The sequence below is a fragment of the Gopherus flavomarginatus genome, chromosome 3 (genome assembly GCF_025201925.1).
Source record: "Gopherus flavomarginatus isolate rGopFla2 chromosome 3, rGopFla2.mat.asm, whole genome shotgun sequence".
In the NCBI taxonomy this organism is placed as follows: Eukaryota; Metazoa; Chordata; order Testudines; family Testudinidae; genus Gopherus; species Gopherus flavomarginatus.
Genome location: NC_066619.1, coordinates 266787484 through 266807145, shown reverse-complemented (window position 1 = coordinate 266807145; position 19662 = coordinate 266787484). Strand labels below are relative to the sequence as shown.

The following is a 19662-nucleotide window of genomic DNA, read 5'->3' as shown; positions in this document are numbered from 1 at the left end:
CAGACTGCTACCGATCGGTAGTGCAGCGGAGCGATGGATGGCATCCAGGTCACCTTGTGATGGAGTACACTAGCAGAAAGGATTACTTTTCTATGGTATAGCAAGCTCTGGTGGAGCACTGGGGTTGTTTCACTGACATCAACACAGGGTGGTCTGGGAAAGTGCATGCATTTTCAGGAACACTGCCTGGAAGGCAATTGTATGGGCTGAAGGGAAAGGTGAGAACGGATGTGTTCTACTTGCAGTTCAAGCAGGGACCTCAGCACGTATGTGTGGTTCTGGAGCAGCTGTATCATCTGCGCCTGCCCCTGTTTCCTATCCAGTCACAGTTTCTCATTGATAGCCTCCTCCGTCCTCTCTGCTCACAATCCAAAGCATCAGAGGATTGCAACACAACTGTCTTACTCCTCATGTTTCGTCTTCTTAACAGATGGAGCCGCTTAGCTGTGCAGGAGGAGACCCTCAAGGGAACATCTCCAGAACCTAAAGAGACCATAGACAGAGGCACTTTTGTGAGTACACTCACAGCCTTGATCCAAACAAAACACCACTTTCTCACTTTCCCTTGGCAGGCACACAGCATGGTAGGAGCCCCAAGCATGGTGCGGGTATTTTAGAGGTGTATCACTACAGGTGCCAACAACCACTATTCTGAATACTGGTACTGTTTTCCACAGGTGGGGGTGCTGGAAGCTGATATCTCACTCCTGAAGGCAACCAAAGATGCAAGGGTACAGCTCCTGCATGCATGCAGCTGCAGACCAGGTCCCTGTGCTGCTCATCTATGTGCTGTTTTGGTGTCTGCAGAGGTAATTGCTGATTGGCACGGCAAAGTTTCTGACTGCAGGGGAAGAAACAGGCAGCCTGTCATGGTATCTTTCCCCAATCTGAACCTTAGAGTCCAAAAATTGGGGTACCAGCATGAATTCCTCTAAGTTTAATTACCAGTTTAGATCTGATAAGCTGCCACCAATCAGGAATTTCAGTGCCTAATACACTCTGGTCTCCCCAAAACCTTTCCTGGGGACCCCCAAGACCCAGACCCCCTGGATCTTAACACAAGGAAAGTAAACCCCTTTCCTTACCGTTGCCTTTCCCAGCCTTCCCCTCCCTGGGTTACCCTGGAAGATTACTGTGATTCAAACTCCTTGAATCTCAACACAGAGAAATTAGGTCTCCTGGAGAGATAGACAGATTCACACTCCGTGAATCTAAAACAAAGGGATTCCACCCTTCCCCTCCCTTCTCCTTCCCTGTTAAGTACAGACTCAATTCCCTTGAGCCTCAACAAGGGGGAAAAATCAGATAGGTCTTAAAAGCACAACTTTTAATAAAAAGAAAGGAAAAAAAAGTAAAAGTATATCTCTGCAATTTAGATGGTAAAAAGTTACAGGGTCTTTCAGCTTATAGAAACTAGAAAGAAGCCTTCCCCCCAGCAAAATACAATTTAAAATACTTCCAGCAAACTACACATTTGCAGATAAAGGAAAACAAATAAAAAGACTATACCGCCTTTCTACTTTTGTAGTCACAAAATTGGAATAGAAGGTTAGAGAGCCTGTAGGTACGTGTGGTCACTCTCAGAGCCCAGAAAGAACAAAGCAAAACCCAAAACACAAACAAAGGCTTCCCTCCACCGAGATTTGAAAGTATCTTGTCACCTGATTGGTCCCCTGGTCATGTGTTTGGTTCCCTGTTTGTTAACCCTTTACAGGTAAAAGAGACATTAACCCTTAACTATCTGTTTATGACACAGCCCTCCCAAGAAACCTTCGGCAGAGGATTCCAGAGTACCTCCAGGAAAGTTTTCTAGAGATCTCTATGGAGGATTCCCAGGACATCCTCTCGAGGTCCCTTCCAGTTCTAGAATCCTAGAATCTATGAATTCCCAGCTGATGGCACTCAATTAGTCAGCTGATGGCACTCAGTTAGAGTGAACTGCAAAGAATAGGGCAGACAATCCCCAAAGCTGGTGGGTATTCCAATACTTAGATTTACCAAGACAGCACAAAACGGCTTCTTTATTACCTCACTGGTTGCCTAGAAACAGCAACACATAAGAACATAAGAATAGCCATGTGACATTATTGATATAATCTGGGACCATATAGAACATAGTTGCAACCAAGGTCCTGTAGTGGCACCAAATCTTATGTAAAGGGGGTCATATAAGGTGTCTAAGACCAGGTTATGGATTGCTGGTTATGATTATGCTGTCTATATGTATGTATCATTTTGTAGTTGAAGTTATGAATATTGGCTCTGTACTGTCTGTACTTCAAACTTATGCTGTGCTTCTGGGAGACATCCCAGACAAGTTGGTGTTAGCTCTGCCTAGCCTGCTTGATGGCCCATTAAGGACCATCAGCTACACAATTGACCCATTGAGAGAAGGCAGATACGCCTTGTAACTCAGCAAAGTATGCAGGGACTTGCCCATGTGACTCCAGACTCCATTTTGCTGTAATTTTCCACAGTAAGAACAAAGAAGTGTTCTTACACCTGGAAAAGCCTGTAAAAGGCTGATGCCTCATCTCCATCTTGTCTTCAATCCTGCTTCTTACCTCTGGAGGGACTTTGCTACAAACTGAAGCTCTGAACAAAGGACTGAATGACCCATCCCAGCAGGGGATGTACTCCAGAGACTTGATTTGAACCTGCAGTTTACTCCATCACTGCTACAAACCTGAACTAATAACTGTGCCATTACTGTATGTAATTGATTCCATTTAACCAATTCTAGCTCTCATCTATATCTTTTTCCTTTTATGAATAAACCTTTAGATTCTAAAGGATTGGCAACAGCATGATTTGTGGGTAAGATCTAATTTTGTATATTGACCTGGGTCTGGGGCTTGATTCTTTGGGATCGAGAGAACCGTTTTCTTTTTTTGGGGTATTGGTTTTCATAACCATTCATCCCCAGGACGAGTGGGATTGGTGATTATACTGGAAAATTGGAGTGTCTAAGGAAATTGCTTGTGTGACTTGTGGTTAGCCAGTGGGGTGAAACCAAAGCCCTCTTTGTCTGACTGAAAGAATAGGAGTACTTGTTGCACCTTAGAGACTAACAAATTTATTTCAGCATGAGCTTTTGTGAGCTACAGCTCACTTCTTCAGATGCATAGAATGGAACACACAGACAGGAGATATTTATACATACAGAGAACATGAAAAGGTGGAAGTATGCATACCAACTGGAAGAGTCTAATCAATTGAGATGAGCTATCTTCAGCAGGAGAAAAAAAACTTTTGAAGTGATAATTAAGATGACCCATAGAAGGTGTGAGGAGAACGTAACATAGGAAAATAGATTCAATTAGTGTAATGACCCAACCATTCCCAGTCTCTGTTTAGGCCTGGGTTAATTATATCTAATTTGCATATTAATTCGAGTTCAGCAGTGTCTCTTTGGAGTCTGTTTTTGAAGTTTTTTTGTTGCAAAATTGCCATCTTCAAGTCTGTCACTGAGTGGTTAGAGTGCCTCCAGCTTCCATCCAAGACACATCACACGATCCATTGTCTACAGCCAAGCTCTAAGATACAACCGTATTTGCTCCAATCCCTCAGACAGAGATAAACACCTACAAGATCTCTATCAAGCATTCTTAAAACTACAATACCCACCTGCTGAAGTGAAAAAACAGAATTGACAGAGCCAGAAGAGTACCCAGAAGCCACCTACTACAGGACAGACCCAACAAAGAAAATAACAGAACGCTACTAGCCATCACCTACAGCCCCCAACTAAAACCTCTCCAGCGCAGCATCAAAGATCTACAACCTATCCTTAAAGATGATCCCTCACTCTCACAGATCTTGGGAGACAGGCCAGTCCTCGCTTATAGACAGCCTCCCAACCTGAAGCAAATACTCAACAGCAACCGCACACCATACAACATAAACACTAACCCAGGAACCTATCCTTGCAACAAAGCCCGATGCCAGCTCTGTCCACATATCTATTAAAGTGACATCATCATAGGACCTAATCACATCAGCCACACCATCAGGGGCTTGTTCACCTGCACATCTACCAACGTGATATATGCCATCATGTGCCAGCAATGCCCCTCTGCCATGTACATTGGCCAAACCGGACAGTCTCTACGCAAAAGAATAAATGGACACACATCTGACATCAGGAATCATAACATTCAAAAACCAGTGGGAGAACACTTCAGCCTCTCAAACCACTCAGTGACAGACTTGAAGGTGGCAATTTTGCAACAAAATAACTTCAAAAACAGACTCCAAAGAGAGACTGCTGAACTTGAATTAATATGCAAATTAGATATAATTAACTTAGGCCTAAATAGAGACTGAGAATGGTTGGGTCATTACACTAATTGAATCTATTTTCCTATGTTACGTTCTCCTCACACCTTCTATGGGTCATCTTAATATCACTTCAAAATTTTTTTTCTCCTGCTGATGATGGCTCATCTCAATTGATTAGACTCTTCCTGTTGGTATGCATATGTCATAAACAGATAAGTAAGAGTTAATAGAACAGAAGTTCTTCATATCTCTTTTGCCTGTAAAGGGTTAACAAGATCAGTGAGCCTGGCTGTCACCTGACCAGAGGACCAATCAGAGGACAGGGTGCTTTCAAATCTTGAGGGAGGGAAGTTTTTGTGTGCGCTGTTAGTTTTTGGTTGTTGTTCTCTCTGGGTTCTGAGAGTGACCAGACGTGCAACCAGGTTTCTCTCCAATCTCTCTGATTCAGTCTCTTATATGTCCAGAATAGTAAGTACTAAGTAGAATAGGCGAGTTAGGCTTGTATTTGTTTTCTTTATTTGTAAATGTGCATTTGGCTGGAAGGAGTTCAAATGTGTATTTGGCTGAAAGGAGTTCAAAACTGTATTTTGCTGAAAGGATTTTAATTTGTACTTGTATACTTAGGCTGGGAGGGTATTCCCAGTGTCTATAGCTGAAAGACCCTGTAACATATTCCATCTTAAATTTACAAAGATAATTTTTACTGTTTTTTCTTTCTTTAATTAAAAGCTTTTCTTGTTTAAGAACCTGATTGTTTTTTTATTCTGGTGAGACCCCAGGGGACTGGGTCTGGATCCACCAGGGAATTGGTGGGGAGAAAGGAGGGAAGGGGGAGAGAAAGGTTAATTTCTTTCTGTGTTAGGATTACTTTCTCTCTCAGGGAGAGTCTGGGAGCAGGAGAAAGAAGGAGGGGAGAAGGTGAATTTTCCTCTCTGTTTTAAGATTCAAGGAGTTTGAATCACAGTGATCTTCCAGAGTAACCCAGGGAGGGGAAGACTGGGAGGGGCAACGGTGAGGGAAAGGGTTTACTTTCCTTGTGTTAAGATCCAGAGGGACTCAGTCTTGGGGGTCCCCAGCCAAGGTTTTGGGGGGACCAGAGTGTATCAGGCACTGGAATTCCTGGTTGGTGGTAGCGCTACAAGTACTAAGCTGGTAATTGAGCTTAGAGGAATTCATGCTGGTACCCCATCTTTTGGATGCTTAGGTTCAGAGTGGGGAATTATACCATGACAGCATACTTCCACCTTTTCATGTTCTCTGTATGTATAAATATCTCCTGTGTGTGTGTTCCATTCTATGTATCCGAAGAAGTGAGCTGTAGCTCACGAAAGCTCATGCTGAAATAAATTTGTTAGTCTCTAAGGTGCCACAAGTACTCCTGTTCTTTTTACGGATACAGACTAACACGGCTGCTACTCTGAAATTTGTCTGGCTGGTTTGGTTTGCCTTAGAGGTGGAAAAACCCCAGCCTTGGGCTGTAACTGCCCTGTTTAAGCGATTAGTCCTGCAGGAGGTCCACCGGAGCCACGGGACCAGCAGACCCTCCGCAGGAACGCCTGCGGGAGATCCACCGGAGCTGCGGGACCTATGAGCGGCAGAGCGCTCCCCCGCGGCGTGCCGCCGTGCTTGGGGCGGCTAAATGGCTAGAGCCGGCCCTGTTGATTTCCCACTTAATTTTATTCCATGGTTTATGAAGCATCTCAGGACAGATTGTAAGAATCATTTTATTTTATTTTGAATTGCTGGTAGGCTGTCCTCTAGTGATTTGTCTGCAATCTGTATGCACATCTAAAATATGTGATATTTATATGTAAAAAGTATATCTTAGCCTATTCTTTCCACTATTGGGATAAATTGGAATCTGTACAGTTTTTCTCATTTTCTGCTATTTCAGTATTGATTTGTAAAATGTTTCTTGATAATTATATTTTAAAACAGAATAGATTAAGGTTGTATGGTTTTTTTAATGGAAACAAGTATCATTTTTCATTGAGGAAAAATGGCAAATTTCACAGGACATTTAATTTCATAAATCCATATTTTAATGTTCACAAATAATCAAGCAATGTTTTATAAGGTGCTGGAAATGTTTCAGAACATATCTGAAGAAAGAAGCAAAGAATTTCTATTCACCTGAATTTTAGTTGGATCTTGGCTTTGAAAAAAATCTGAGACTCAAAATGGAACTGAGTGGAGATGAAGAAGTCTCATGCTGATGTTGTCATGTGAGGATTCAGCACACACTGTAGGTGGACATGTTTATTTAAGGTTAGACCAATGCAAGAACTGCAAACAGGGTTACACATGGGGCAGATGAGATTGTCCAAGACCACTGCAGTCTGTTATGTCCTTGCTTTGCGCTGTTCATGTTTTTCATATAAATTCTTAATACACCTTGCTTCAAAGCAGTTAACAGCGACGTGACAAATGTGCTGTCACATTGCACTAACATGGGCTGCTGCTTCCCAGTTGCTGTAGTCAACCTGATGTATTTTCAGATTTGATTTCGGTGTGTCTTTTATATCTTTTGTACTCACCACCGTGAGAAACAGGTGCCTTGCTTTAGCTGACCATAAAGTATGGCCTTGGGTAGGCTCAAGTCGGCCATATGATGGAGATGCCAAGGCCAATGCAGCTGAATTTTTATAGCAAGCTTTGATTTATAGCAAGACATCTGCCTGACATCTGGCAATGACTGAGGGTTTCAATATTGAGAATCTTGTCCCACCATTTGACCCTGTAAGCACCCTGAAGACAGCATAGATGGCAGTGATATGTTGTCCATGTCTCAATCATATAGAAGCATTCTGAGAATGACTGCTCAATCAGTGTTTAGCTTAGTGCTAATTTTGACACCCCTATCATACCATAGGCTGTGTGACAGCAATCCAAATGCAGAGCTGACCTTGGCTATGCAATTATCAGTTATGGCATTCTGTGACAGCATAGTCCCTAGGTAGCCAAACTTCTTCATGGACTTGAGAAAAGCATTGTTGACCTTAAGAACTGGGTAGAGATGCACATCCCTCAGCACAGACTGGTATAGTACTTCAGTTTTCTTTAGGCCAGTGGTTCCCAAACTTTAACAACCCAGGAACCCCTTTCGTTAAAATGTGAAATCTTGTGAACTCCCTCCTAAAAATGAATATTTTCAGAGATTTAAGTTTAAATCTCCTCAGTGTGGTGCTAACATTCACTCACCTCTCACTGAAGCAAAACGGAACTCCGAGAAAATGACTTAGTATCGAATTACTGAGGCAGCCGAACGCTGCTACCTTGACTACTAGAGGGGTCAGTAACCTTTTGGAAGTGGTGTGCCGAGTTTTCATTTATTCACTCTAATTTAAGGTTCCACATGCCAGTAATACATTTTAATGTTTTTAGAAGGTCTCTTTCTATGTCTATAATATATAATTAAACTATTGTTCTATGTAAAGTAAATAAGGTTTTTAAAATGTTTAAGAAGCTTCATTTAAAATTAAATTAAAATGCAGAGCACCCTGGACTGGTGGTCAGGAGCTGAGCAGTGTGAGTGCCACTGAAAATCAGCTTGCGTGCCACCTTCGGCACCCGTGCCATAGGTTGCCAACCCCTGGACTACTACCTGGTTCCAGCTGGTTTGGTGCGCAAACACCTTTTCTTCCACCACCAGGGCCATCCCTAGGAGGGTGCCCCACGAGGGACAAATTTGCCTGGACCACCCCCCACGTACGGTGTGGCTCCTGCTCACTCTGCCCCTCATGCCACCCAACTTTCCGTCTGCCAAGGACAAGGGTCTGAGCTGCCACCTGTGTGCCTGGGGTCCCAGCTGCCTCCCTGCCCATGATGGGGCTCAGGTTGCTGACCCTGCACCAGGGTCTGGGGCTGCCGGCTCCGCACTCTGCGGGGCTCGGGCTGCTGGCCCCATCTGCCCAGCCCTGTGCTTCATGGGGCTCGGGCTGCTAGTGCCTCTGCTGACCGGGGCTCGGGCTGCTGGCCCTGCGGGGCTCGGGCTGCAGACCCCACGCTGACTGGGCTTAACTGCCCACTCAGCACTCCACAGGGCTTGGGCTGTCTGCTCTGCAACTGGGTCACACCTGCTGCATCCCATGCCCAGGGTCCTCTGGCCGCCATTAAGGAAATTTTTCTGGTGAACTCCCTGTAACATTGTGCGAGTTCACAAACCACTGCTTTAGGCTGATTGGCCAAGTGATTGACTGCATGAGCTAAGGGATCAGTTATAAACTGAATGTCATCAATGGAGTAAGCAACCAGTGCAGAGTCAGCAGCAAAGAAAAGTTCCTTCATGACTAAATCTCCTACTTTCATGAGAAAATGGAAGCACTGCAAACTGAACAACTTCCCATCGGTGCAGAACTGGATAAATACACCTCTACCAATGTCATGAAATGCATCCCTAAGCATAGCCAAAAAAAAGGATGGAAAAAAGCATGGGATCCAGCATACAACCTTGTTTGGTGTGATAGCTGATTAGAAAGGGGTCCAATATCATGCCATTTTCTACTGCTCTGGCCATTGTCCCATAATGGAAGAACCGAGTGACAAAAATAAACTATGAAGGGCATCCAAAGATGAACAAAAGTTTCTAAAGTTCCTCATGATTTACAGAGTCAAAAGCATTAGCTAAGCTGATGAACACTATGTACAGACCGTGATTTGGTCCAGGCACTTTTTCTGAAGCTGACAGGATGTGAAGATCATGTGAATATTGTCCCGTCCAGATTTAAATCCACATTGAAACTCGGCGAGGATGGTTTCCACAAGATAGGTATTAAGTCTATTCAATATGACGCATGAAAGAATTTTCCCAGCAACAGAAAGTAAGGAATGCCATGGTGATTATCACAGTTTCCCTATTGCCTTTATTTTTATAGAGATGGACAATGCTGACATCCTTGAAATCCTGTGGCACCGACTCTTGCTCCCAGATAAAGCAGAAGAGCCATGTGAGATATCCTACAATGTGGGAGCCCCCTGCTTATACCGCTCTTGTGGAATGCTACCCAGTGCAGGTGCTTTCCTTTGTGACATCTGCTTGATTGCTTCTCTTGTCTCATATAAGGTGGGTGCTAGTGCATGCTCTTCTTTTAATGGACTTTGTGGAAGAGCAGTAATTGTTGGAAAGATGCTAATTCTCTGTTTTTATGTTCCCGTGTTTATTATTTATTAGTGCAGAATAATGTGGAAGAGTCTTTCAGCACTTGCACTGTGGCCTGGCACACAGAGCCTGCAATATTAATCTAATCCAGAAAACAGTCTACACTAGCCTACCAAAACCAAACTCTTTAAATTTGTCTCCACTGGGATTTATTATTATTCATATCCCAATAGTGACTACTGGTACCAACTCAGATTGGGGCCCCATTGTACTAAGCACTGTACAAATGCATGGAAAAAACCAGTCCCTGTCCTGAAAAGTTGGGTCAAGAAACCGAGACTTGCCCAAGGTCACACAGCAGAGACAGAATTAGAACCCAATCCTCCTGAGTCTTAGTACAGTGGAATCTCCAGGGCTACTCCAGGTTCTAAGTCATTCTTCCTCAAAGGATGATGTGCTGGAAGAGAGCTGCTGTTCTTCAAGGCCTCTTACACCAGTACTTCAACGTTATAATTCAAAGAATTTAGCAACCTGCTTGAAAAAAATGACCATTCTGCACAGTGTGGTCATGTAGCCAGTGGTGCAGCCAGGTTCTAAGAACAGGGGGAACAAACATAAAAAAGGCGCCCTCCCCCGGCTCCTCCTCTGGCTACACACCCCTTGACTCCTCCGGGCGCTCTGCGCCCCCACCCCTTGGCTCCTCTGGCCATGCTGCGTCCCCCCTCGCTCCTCCGGCCACGCCCTCCACATGGCTTCTCCAGCCATGCTGTGCCACCCCCGCGTCCCCTCCCGGCTCCTCCAGCCATGCCAGCCGAGCTGAATTCTCCATTTATGGACAGAGACAGAGTGGCTGGTGCTGGGCGTCGGCTGCACAGGTGGAACGGTGGCGGGGGGCTCTCACTCCCACTCCTGGGCCAGGCACACACCAGCTGAGGAGCCTAGTCCCCTTCAGAGCATGAGAGGAGCCTCCAGCCTCTGAGGCCGCTGACACCCACCTGCCCGCATGGGGTTCGCGGTGGCCTCACCTCTGCACTGCTATGGTGCCGAGCACCCCACTTGCCAGGCCCCCCAGGCAGGGGGGTAGGGGGGAAGGAGGCTGAATGTTCCAGAGCCCAGCAGGGTTCTAGAATGCTGGAGGGTTCTAGAATGCTGGACGGCAGCTTCAGTCCCTTGGACATACTATCTCCCATGGCAGCCTGCCCCCTGCCTGCCCCCTGCTGCACGGTGAGTCGGCGGGGACACGCTTCCACCTCGAGAGCAGCAACGCACTCCCTGCTGCAGCAGCAGCACTATGCCAAGCGTAGAGGCAAAAGCTGACACCAGCGCTGGGGAAAATGCACCCTGCCTTGATAATAATGGCGTGGGGGCCGCCCCTCCCATGGCTCCTCTGGCCGCGCTGTGGCCATACTGCGCCCCCCCCTCGCTCCTCCGGCCATGCCGCCCCCACCTCGGCTCCTCCGGCCGTGCCACCCTCACCCCTCACATGGCTCCTCCGGCTGTGCTGCCCCCTCCTTGCCTGAGGAGCCCAGCACTGGCCCAGCAGGCCAAGCTTCAGAGTGGAGCGTGGGCCCCACTCGCTGGTGCCATGGTAACCCCTAACTAAGGCACTGCTTTTGGAAAATGTGCTGAGGGGAAGTGGCTGCTTCCCCTGCACCCCCCCTAGCTACGCTACTGCATGTAGCTTCTGGGCGTACATCCAGGCTCTCATCAGACATAAGATGAGTTTTTGTTTGTTTTGTCCCAGACTCTCCCAGCATCAGGCAAGGTGCTCTTGGCTAAGGTATGTGGCTACAGCACAAACTTGCAGAAGAGATTAGGAGAATCCAGAATTTGACTGTCTTTAGGAAATGCTACAGAACCTTCCGCTTCAGAAAGATCTTTTGTAGGTGACACTCACAAAACTGACACCCCCTTTCACCCATTAAATCCTAACCAGCCAATCAGCCAGACAACCAAAAAAGAAACTAAAATCTAAACATATCAAAAACCATAACTCTACCTCATGCACAGTCTTTACCCCTAAAAAGGGAGATCTGCCAGAGACTTCATGAAGTCCACTTGGGACTTCACTGCTGATATCAATGTTATGTAAAATGAACTGAGATACTATGGTGATGGACAGCAGGATAAAACTCTTAGTTAGATTAGACAGCATTTACATTGATGCAGGTATATCCTGTAATACCTTCCTAATGTCATGTCTGATGTTGTGTGATGTGGACAATATTAGAACATGGTCACTGCAGCACTTGTCTATGACTTTAGGACTCTTCACAAACAGATATTTAGGACACAGTTCTTTGGCATGTGGGGGAAGCTTTTTTGGCCACAGAAAGCTACCTTACCACAAGGGGATCCTTAAATGGCAAAGAGCTGCCATAGTGGCACTTGAAATTCCCTTCTCAGGCAACAGACTAGGAGGCATGGCCATGGAAAAAGGTGAATAGCTGACCCCTAGAGCTGGTAATCTCCAACTGCTCTAATTTATGGGGTGAAGTGGACTAGCACTAAGAACGTGTGTGTGTGTGTGTGTGTGTAGAAATATGCTCCCTTCCCTCCTCCCCACCCCATATCATAGAAAAAGGGGTTTTCAGAATGAAATTGCTGTTAAAGGTGACTGAGCTTGCTGGGTAAAGTGTCATTGGCTCGCCTGAGTCAATGGGTGTCTCATGAAGTGAGCTCACCTAATTTTCAATAGTCCAACCAATGACTAACTCAGGTTGACCTTCCTGGACCTTACACTCACACATATTAAATCAAGAAACCTCTCCATTACGGTACCTAAACACAAAATGTGGTCAGCAATAGGCCCTGACCTGGCCTGGCTTCTTGAGTTGTGGTAGAGGCCAGTCAGTCTTTTGGTCCATTCCCTGGCTCCACTCAGGAACTGCCTTTTAGAAGCTGCCAACCCTTTATATTTGGCCTGCTGGGTCCTGACTGGCTGCAACCTGCTCCCAGCCCTTCTAGCCCTGGGAGGGATGCAGCAAGTGGTGGGGACCTCCGGAGACTGGGGCTGGAGTGGAAGAGAGGAGGGACCTAGCTGGCAGCAGTGGGCAGTGCGGGCCTTGGGAAGAAGCAGAGCACAGGTGGGGCCACTACGGCCCAGGTGTCTGGCACCGGGGCAGTGGCGGCTGCGCCAGGGCAGGCTTAGCCTTCCCTGCCCTATTATACTCGCCGCCCATGGGAAAAGACCCCCACATTTTCAGTGAAACCAAGAAATAATTTGGGAAATATAAATAAAGCCTTTACATAATGTACAAAACAGTGGAGAAAAAAATTACAGCTTTAAAATCCCATCCAGATGCCTCTGTTACTCTAAATATCCGTGAACTCTTGGACATCTGACTAGTCCCATTGACTTCAATGGAAAAACACCTCTACCCCGATATAATGCGACCCGATATAACACAAATTCAGATATAACGCAGTAAAGCAGTGCTCCGGGGGGGCGGGGGAGAGGGCTGCACACTCCAGCAGATCAAAGCAAGTTTGATACAATGTGGTTTCACCTATAATGCTGTAAGATTTTTTGGCTCCCAAGGACAGTGTTATATTGGGGTAGAGGTGTACTTATAGCTGTGTTTGCAGGATTGGGCTGAAGGGCCTGATCCAAAGCCCACTGCAATCAAAGGAGCCCTTCCATTGTAATCACACTAGGGCAGACACTAACTTCTATATATATCTGTACAGCACCTAGTACACTTTGGGTTGCTATGAACCAATTATTTATTATTAATTATGTAGATAGTAAGATCTTTGGGGGCAGGAACTGTCTCCTTGTTCAGTGTTTGTATGATGCCTAGCCTAACTGGGTCTTCGTCTATGGCTAGGGCACTTAAGAGCTACAATAATAAAATTAATAAATGATAAATTATGAATAACAATAGGCAGTAGGAGACCTCTCTTTACGTATAATGATGGACTCATTGAGTGTAAAATTCTACAGATCTTTGTCAGGTGTATGATAGGACACAGCCACAAACCTTCCAATTAAACTGTAAAAGCTACATTGTGCTTTCCTATGCTCATGTGAATTTTGAAGACAGAATCTGACCCTAATTGAGCCCTGTGGAACTCTGCACACAGCTTTTTATAGCCCATATGCCTCAAAGACTAATCTACAACACTGTGGAAGACTGACATGTTCAGGTGGCAAAACATTGGAATGCACGACAGTATTCTTACAATCCCTCGGTTCATCAGTCCTACTGTTTGTGACTGTTTCGGGTGCCATTCTGAGCAATTTTGAAATTATTAGCAGTCTAAATAATATTGTTTTGCACAGGAATTCAAAGTGTAAAGCTCTGGTGAAAAGCAATAGTGAGGCAAATTAAAGTTAATTCTCTCAAATGTTTTAGGCGAATGATTTTATTTTCTTAGTGATGATGCGCAGCACTGCAATCAAGCTGATTCAAGTAAGGGCAAGAAACAAAGGTGTAGGTCTTTTGAGCAGTCACGGCCACATGAGTTTGGTCACATCATCTCCCCACCCCATTTCACTCTATACACATTTCAAATTCGCCATTAAATTGGCAAAGTGATTTCTAAAGCAAGCCAGGCCTGCATCAGGAGCTAAGATTGGACTGCAAGTTACAAACGAGGTGTAGTGGCAGAGCTGTGTAGGAAACCATACAAGTCTCTCATTTTCATGGGCAGTAAATTCACTCACAGATTTAAAAAAAAACAACCAAAACCACAGCTCTGCTTTTCAGTTTATAAATATTCACAGCCCCATTCAGGCATGGGAACTGATTTTAATTTTGAAAACTGAATTAAAAAAACATGACCTGCTGGCCCTTTATAGTCTGAAGAGTAAAAGCAAACATGGTGATGCTTCTGTAACAAGGGAATTAAGCATGCTGATGACAGAGTATTATTACTCTTACTGCTGCAGTGTTGGCTGCTTTTTATTATAATAGTTCCCCAGATTAATGCATTTTATCTGCAACACATGGGGAATATACAAACTGACAGAGCTGTAATCATTTCTTTTGGAAGCACATGGTTGGATGAATGGGGACAAGTGTAAATAAAATCACTAGGAAAAGATAAAGCTGGCTCCGGATCCAATTTAAATAAGAGCATGCCAAAACATCAAATGAAAGATAGGAGCTCTCTAGATTAAAAATAATATCCTATGTAAAAATGATGCTTTATGAAGTAAAATCATAATGTCTGCTGTTATGTATATTTTTTGCCTGAAATAAAATGCTGTTTGTGAAGGTAGGACAAGGTGGGCGAGGTAATATCTTTTATTCGACCAACTTTTGTTGGTGAGAGAGACATGCTTTCGAACTTACATAGAGTTCTTCAGGTTTGTGATGGTGTGCATTTTGTATAACGCTTATTGTTTGTATAACACTAACATTCCACTAGGACAGGGGTGGGCAAACCATGGCTCGTGGGCTGGATCTGGCTTGCCAGCCATTTTAAGCTGGCCCTTGAGCTTCTATGGGGAGCGGGGTCTGGGGCTTGCCCTGCTCCAACGAGGGAACAGGGTTGGGAGCCACTGCTTGTGGAAGCAGCTGCATGGCCCCACTCCGGCACTCCAGCTGGGTAGCAGGGTCGGGGGCTGCTCCACGCAGCTCCCAGAAGCCACAGCATGGCCTCCCTCCGACTCCAATGCACTCCAATGGCCCTGTTTCAGTGACCCACTCCAGTGGGAGCTGCAGGGGTGGAGCGTGTGGACGGGGTAGTTTGCAGAGCTGCCTGACCGCACCTCTGCATAGGAGCTGAAGAAGGGACATGCTGCTGCTTCTGGGAGTCCCTTGAGGTAAGTGCCACCTGGAGCCTGCACCCCTGAGCCTCTCCCCATGCCCCAACCCCCTGCCCTAGCCCTGATCTCCCTCCTGCTCTCCAAACCCTTTGATCCCAGCCTGGAGCACCCTCCTGCACCCCAAATCCCTCACTCCCAGAGCCTACACCCCCAGCTGGAGCCCTCACCCCCCCCCATACTCCACTCCTCTGCCCCAGTCCGGAGCCCCCTCCTGCACCCTGAACTCCTCATTTCTGGCCCCATCCCGGAGCCTGCACCCCCAACAAGAGCCCTCACCGACTCCCGCATCCCAACCCCAATTTTGTGAGCATTCATGGCCCGCCATACAATTTCTATTCCTAGATGTGGCCCTCAGGCCAAAAAGCTTGCCCACTAAGACAAAGGCCTAGCTCCAAAGAACTCACAATCTAACTAGCCATCATACAGAACAAGGTGGGAAGGGGATATGATATCAGCAGTGAGATTCAAGGGTGAAGTACAGCACATGTGTTCCTTCTTCAATAATTGCATGTGTGAACATAGAGATATCTTTTTCAGTAGACTGAGAAAGGCTAGTCACAGAACAATTTCACTGTAGGCAAAGGTTGGCTAGAACGGAAACACCCTTTGCTCATTACAAGACAATGAAACAACTGTGCACTTTCAATCCACACCACTATAACCTAGAGTTGCCCTTTTTGTGAGTAGGAGAGGCTAAGTGTAGTCATTGTGCCAGTGGGGTCAAAAACATTAGTAAACTGTGATGCAAGATTGCTTTGAGTGAAAAAAAAATCTGCTTCCAACACTCATCTTCATACTATCATACATTGTCATCTTGAATTGCATCAAAATATAACGCTACGGTAGTCTGCCACTGGCTACAATACAGTATGATAAAGCATCAAAACATAGTGTGGTCCTATCGATCCATCTGCATGCTGCAATGCTATTTCATCATATTGTGTCAAAATATAGTGATGCAATGTCACATGATTCATGGGCCTTTGTTATGCCACAAACATGGATAATCCCAGAAAATTATGCCGACCTACTAAGGGGTTGCTGATTTAGAAATCCACTGATAGAGTATTAGCTAGAGTGATGGGCTTGCGGCATGTGTATCACTGCCCTCACTGGATGGAATTAGAATGTCTCCACTGTGTGTAATAAGCCTGTTCCTACAAAGAATTAATGGAGATTTTCTATACGCACAAGTGATAGGGGCCTGTACTTTTGCATCAGGAACCAGCTGTGATTTATTCTTCTGTTATAAAAAGTTAAGAATGTCAGTGTTGGAAGCACAGTCATAAGTAGGAAGACTCCAGATCCATAAAGGAACTTAGACACCTGAATCCCAATTTTAGGCTTCACTGCCATGCACAAAATTCCTTCTCGGCTGCCACCTAACCCAGTAGGTGCCTAAACTTATTTGGTACCTAAATTCCTCCCTCTGGGCATGTACACTGCTGCCTCATATGCTCAGACACCTATGTCCTGCCTAAGCCCCAGCGTGAGCCACAAACAGGAAAACAGGTGTTTTCCTGCCTATCCAGTAGGCAGCCTCTGAGCACCCCTATAGGATCAGGTCCCATTCAAAATCTGGCAAAGGGAGGAGGTGGCATTCGTGCCCACCTTATAACTGTGAAGATGCTGTAATAAAAAGTAACTATTGAAATGATTTGCTATTGTGTATTTAACAGTTTAAAATAATGCTTCATTTAAAAAAATTGTTTTGTATTATACAATGCATTTGCAGAAGACTCTTAGTAGTGTGGTTGAGATTTTGACTGCATTTTCACTGGAAGACTCTACCTGTGTAAGCTCCAAAGGGTCAGACCTCAAGTTAATAAATATATATTTCTGGAAAACAAGCCCTATATTTAAAGGTGTAAAAAAATCCACGACAGCTTTGATGAGGTTAAAAGCTGTCATCATCCAGTGGATGTTTGATGGGCCATATTTGCGATGAGTGTAGTTGGTTTTAGCTCCCATATCCCAAACTCATCAATGTGCTTTGCACTAATTGGAAGACTCAGTAGAGGTCAAAACCTGCATGCACCGTGGACACTGAACTACACAGAACTGAGATGCATTCAAATCATGTTCACTGCATGGGGGTTCCCTTCTGGTGAAAAACACTGCTGCAGCTCAGCTACCTCAGACTTCACATCTGGAAACTGCAGTACCATTAGAACCACCTGTATTAGGTGCACAGCTGGGAAACGACATTGCACCTAATCAAGTAGCTACACTGTATTATACACAGAACTGTCCTGACATACCCTCTGCCTGTGCAAGGGACTCTTGGAGGGCTGCCTAAGGATTCTACCCCTTTAAAAGCCCCTGTATCCAACAATCACGTGGTGCTGTTAGACTCCTCCACCCCGCTCCTTCTTTGCGGCTCTGTAGTCCCCTGACAAGGGTGGCAACGTTGGTCAACCGGGCTAACGGCGGCGAAGAAAACTACAAATCCCATCGAACGCTGCGAAGCGAGATGACATAACCGACCGCTCCCGGATGGGCAGCGCAACGCACGCCGGGAGTTGTAGTTCCATCCCCTCCTTCTGCTAGAATGCGTTGCCGAAGTGGCAGCAGATTACGACTGCATTTCCCGGTGTGCTGCGCGGCGCGGGTTCCCGTCAGCGCAAGGGGGAGCCCCCCGACGTAAGGGGGGATCACTTTCCCCTTGTGTCCGCCATATTGGACGGTAACTCTGGTCAGCGGCGCTGGGGCCAAGGGAGTCCCCGTTACAGTGACAGTTCGCGCGCCCCTGCTCCTCGGTGCCCGGGGCGGCCTGTGCCCCGGCCTTCCCCGCTCCCCCTTCCTGGCGCTGACGGCGGCTCCGACCTCCTCGCTGCCCCCTCCCTGCCCGGGTGTCAGACACGATGAGTCCGGCCGACGCCAAGCGAGGAGCCAAGCGCAGAAAGACCAAGCGGGGCGGCGGCCTCGGCAGTACCGGCGGCCCCGGACCCAGCGGCGGGGCAGGAGGTCTGAGCAAGAGCGGGGCCGCCTCGGCATCGGCCGCCCTGCGGGCTCCAGCCCAGGCGGTGGCTGCCACGCCGAGCGTGGTGGGCGGCCTGCTGACAGCGCCGGCAACGGCCACCGGCAACGGAGCCCTGAGCGGCGGCGCTGGAGGGGCCGGGGCGGGACATGGCGAGGTGAGGGGGGGCGCTTCGGGGGAGGCCTGGCCGCACCCTCCCCCTCTCCGGGAGCAGGGGCCGCCGCCCCTGGGTGGGAGCCTCTAGCAGGGTTCGCTCTGCGGCCGCAGTGACAGGCATCCCGCCGCAGCGGAGCCCCGCGCACGCCAGCGGGAGGCGGGGTGGGGGAGCTGGGCAGTCAGCCACGGGGATGGGAAGAGCCCCCTTTGGCTGGTTCGCAGCCCCCCCGCAGCGGGGAGCCCCGGAGTGTTGCCTGCCCCCCACCCTCGCAGCGAGGATGCGGGGCTGGGCACGGCCCTTTCCCCCCACCCCACCGGGCAGGGTGCTGCAGCATGGAACGTCCTGGTGGGGAGGCTCGGGGAGCAGTTTGAGCATCCCACAGGGCTTCCCATGCCAGGCATCCCATCTTTCTGCGTCCCCAGGGCTTGTGCTGAAGCTTGTTGGAGGAGGAGCGAGAGAAGAGATTTGAGGCGTTGCCACCTAGGACACATGTTACCTCCTTAAAGTGAAGTTCACTTTTCTCCGAAAATATTTTCATTGAAAAGTTGCATGTTCGTTGTTAGTGGGATTGCAGGCTTGCATATTGAGCTGCTGAAACAATTTGGGCATGTTTGCTCTGTATTACTAGTTTCACTTTGGTGAAGTTAATTGTAAGCATACTATATTGTGCAATGACACCTGTCTTAGGTGACTGACCAAGGGTCAAGCAAAAATCAGTTAAATTATTGATTTTTTTTTGAGAGATACTCTGTTGTCATTACTAACAAGACAGGAACGGAGGGAGGTTGACTTTTTTTCTTTAAAGGTTGAACAGATTTTTGTTGAAAAGTGCACTGAGGTTAGATTTAGGTGCCCCACTTACAGGGGGGTTGCCTGTTGGCAGTGTCCTTACTTGCAGGTTTCAGTATATACCTCATTTGTCACTTTCATCTTCCTTCTCCATAAGGAAATTGTCAAACACATGGAAGAAGAAAGAAGAAATGGTTTCTGTGGTGTGAGAGGGATCCAAAGTACTTAATGATGTAACCAACTGGATTTTAGTTCTGTGTGTGGTGTTATCTCCTGTTTGTTTTGCTAAGGCAATGAGAATTCATCAATGATAAATATAAACTTACAGACAAGTCGCATCTTAGGCGCATTTAACATGCGCGAATTCAGCTTTGCGTGGTTGGCAAAAACGGGGGGAAAAAAAGAAATAACAATATAAAAACGGCATCTGTTGTGCGGGCAATTCCGCCCGCCATTCAACTCAGTGCGTGTTTCGCTATACACAGTTTTCGCTTTATGCGCTAACCACGGAATGGAACCCCCACGTAAGATGAGACTTGCTAGTATTTTCTTTATAACCACAGCCACCTTGCCCTCCCTCC

At 46.7% G+C, this 19662-nt stretch overlaps 1 protein-coding gene across 1 annotated transcript in view; it reads left to right on the top strand.

Annotated features, from left to right (window-relative positions):
• Positions 1-18194: 18194 nt before the first annotated feature.
• Positions 18195-19662, top strand: part of FAM193A (family with sequence similarity 193 member A) — a 108583-nt gene continuing 107115 nt past the window's right edge. Inside the window, exon 1 of the mRNA XM_050947314.1 lies at positions 18195-18292. The gene's annotated coding sequence lies outside the window, so the exon portion shown is untranslated. The remainder of the gene's footprint in view (positions 18293-19662) is intronic.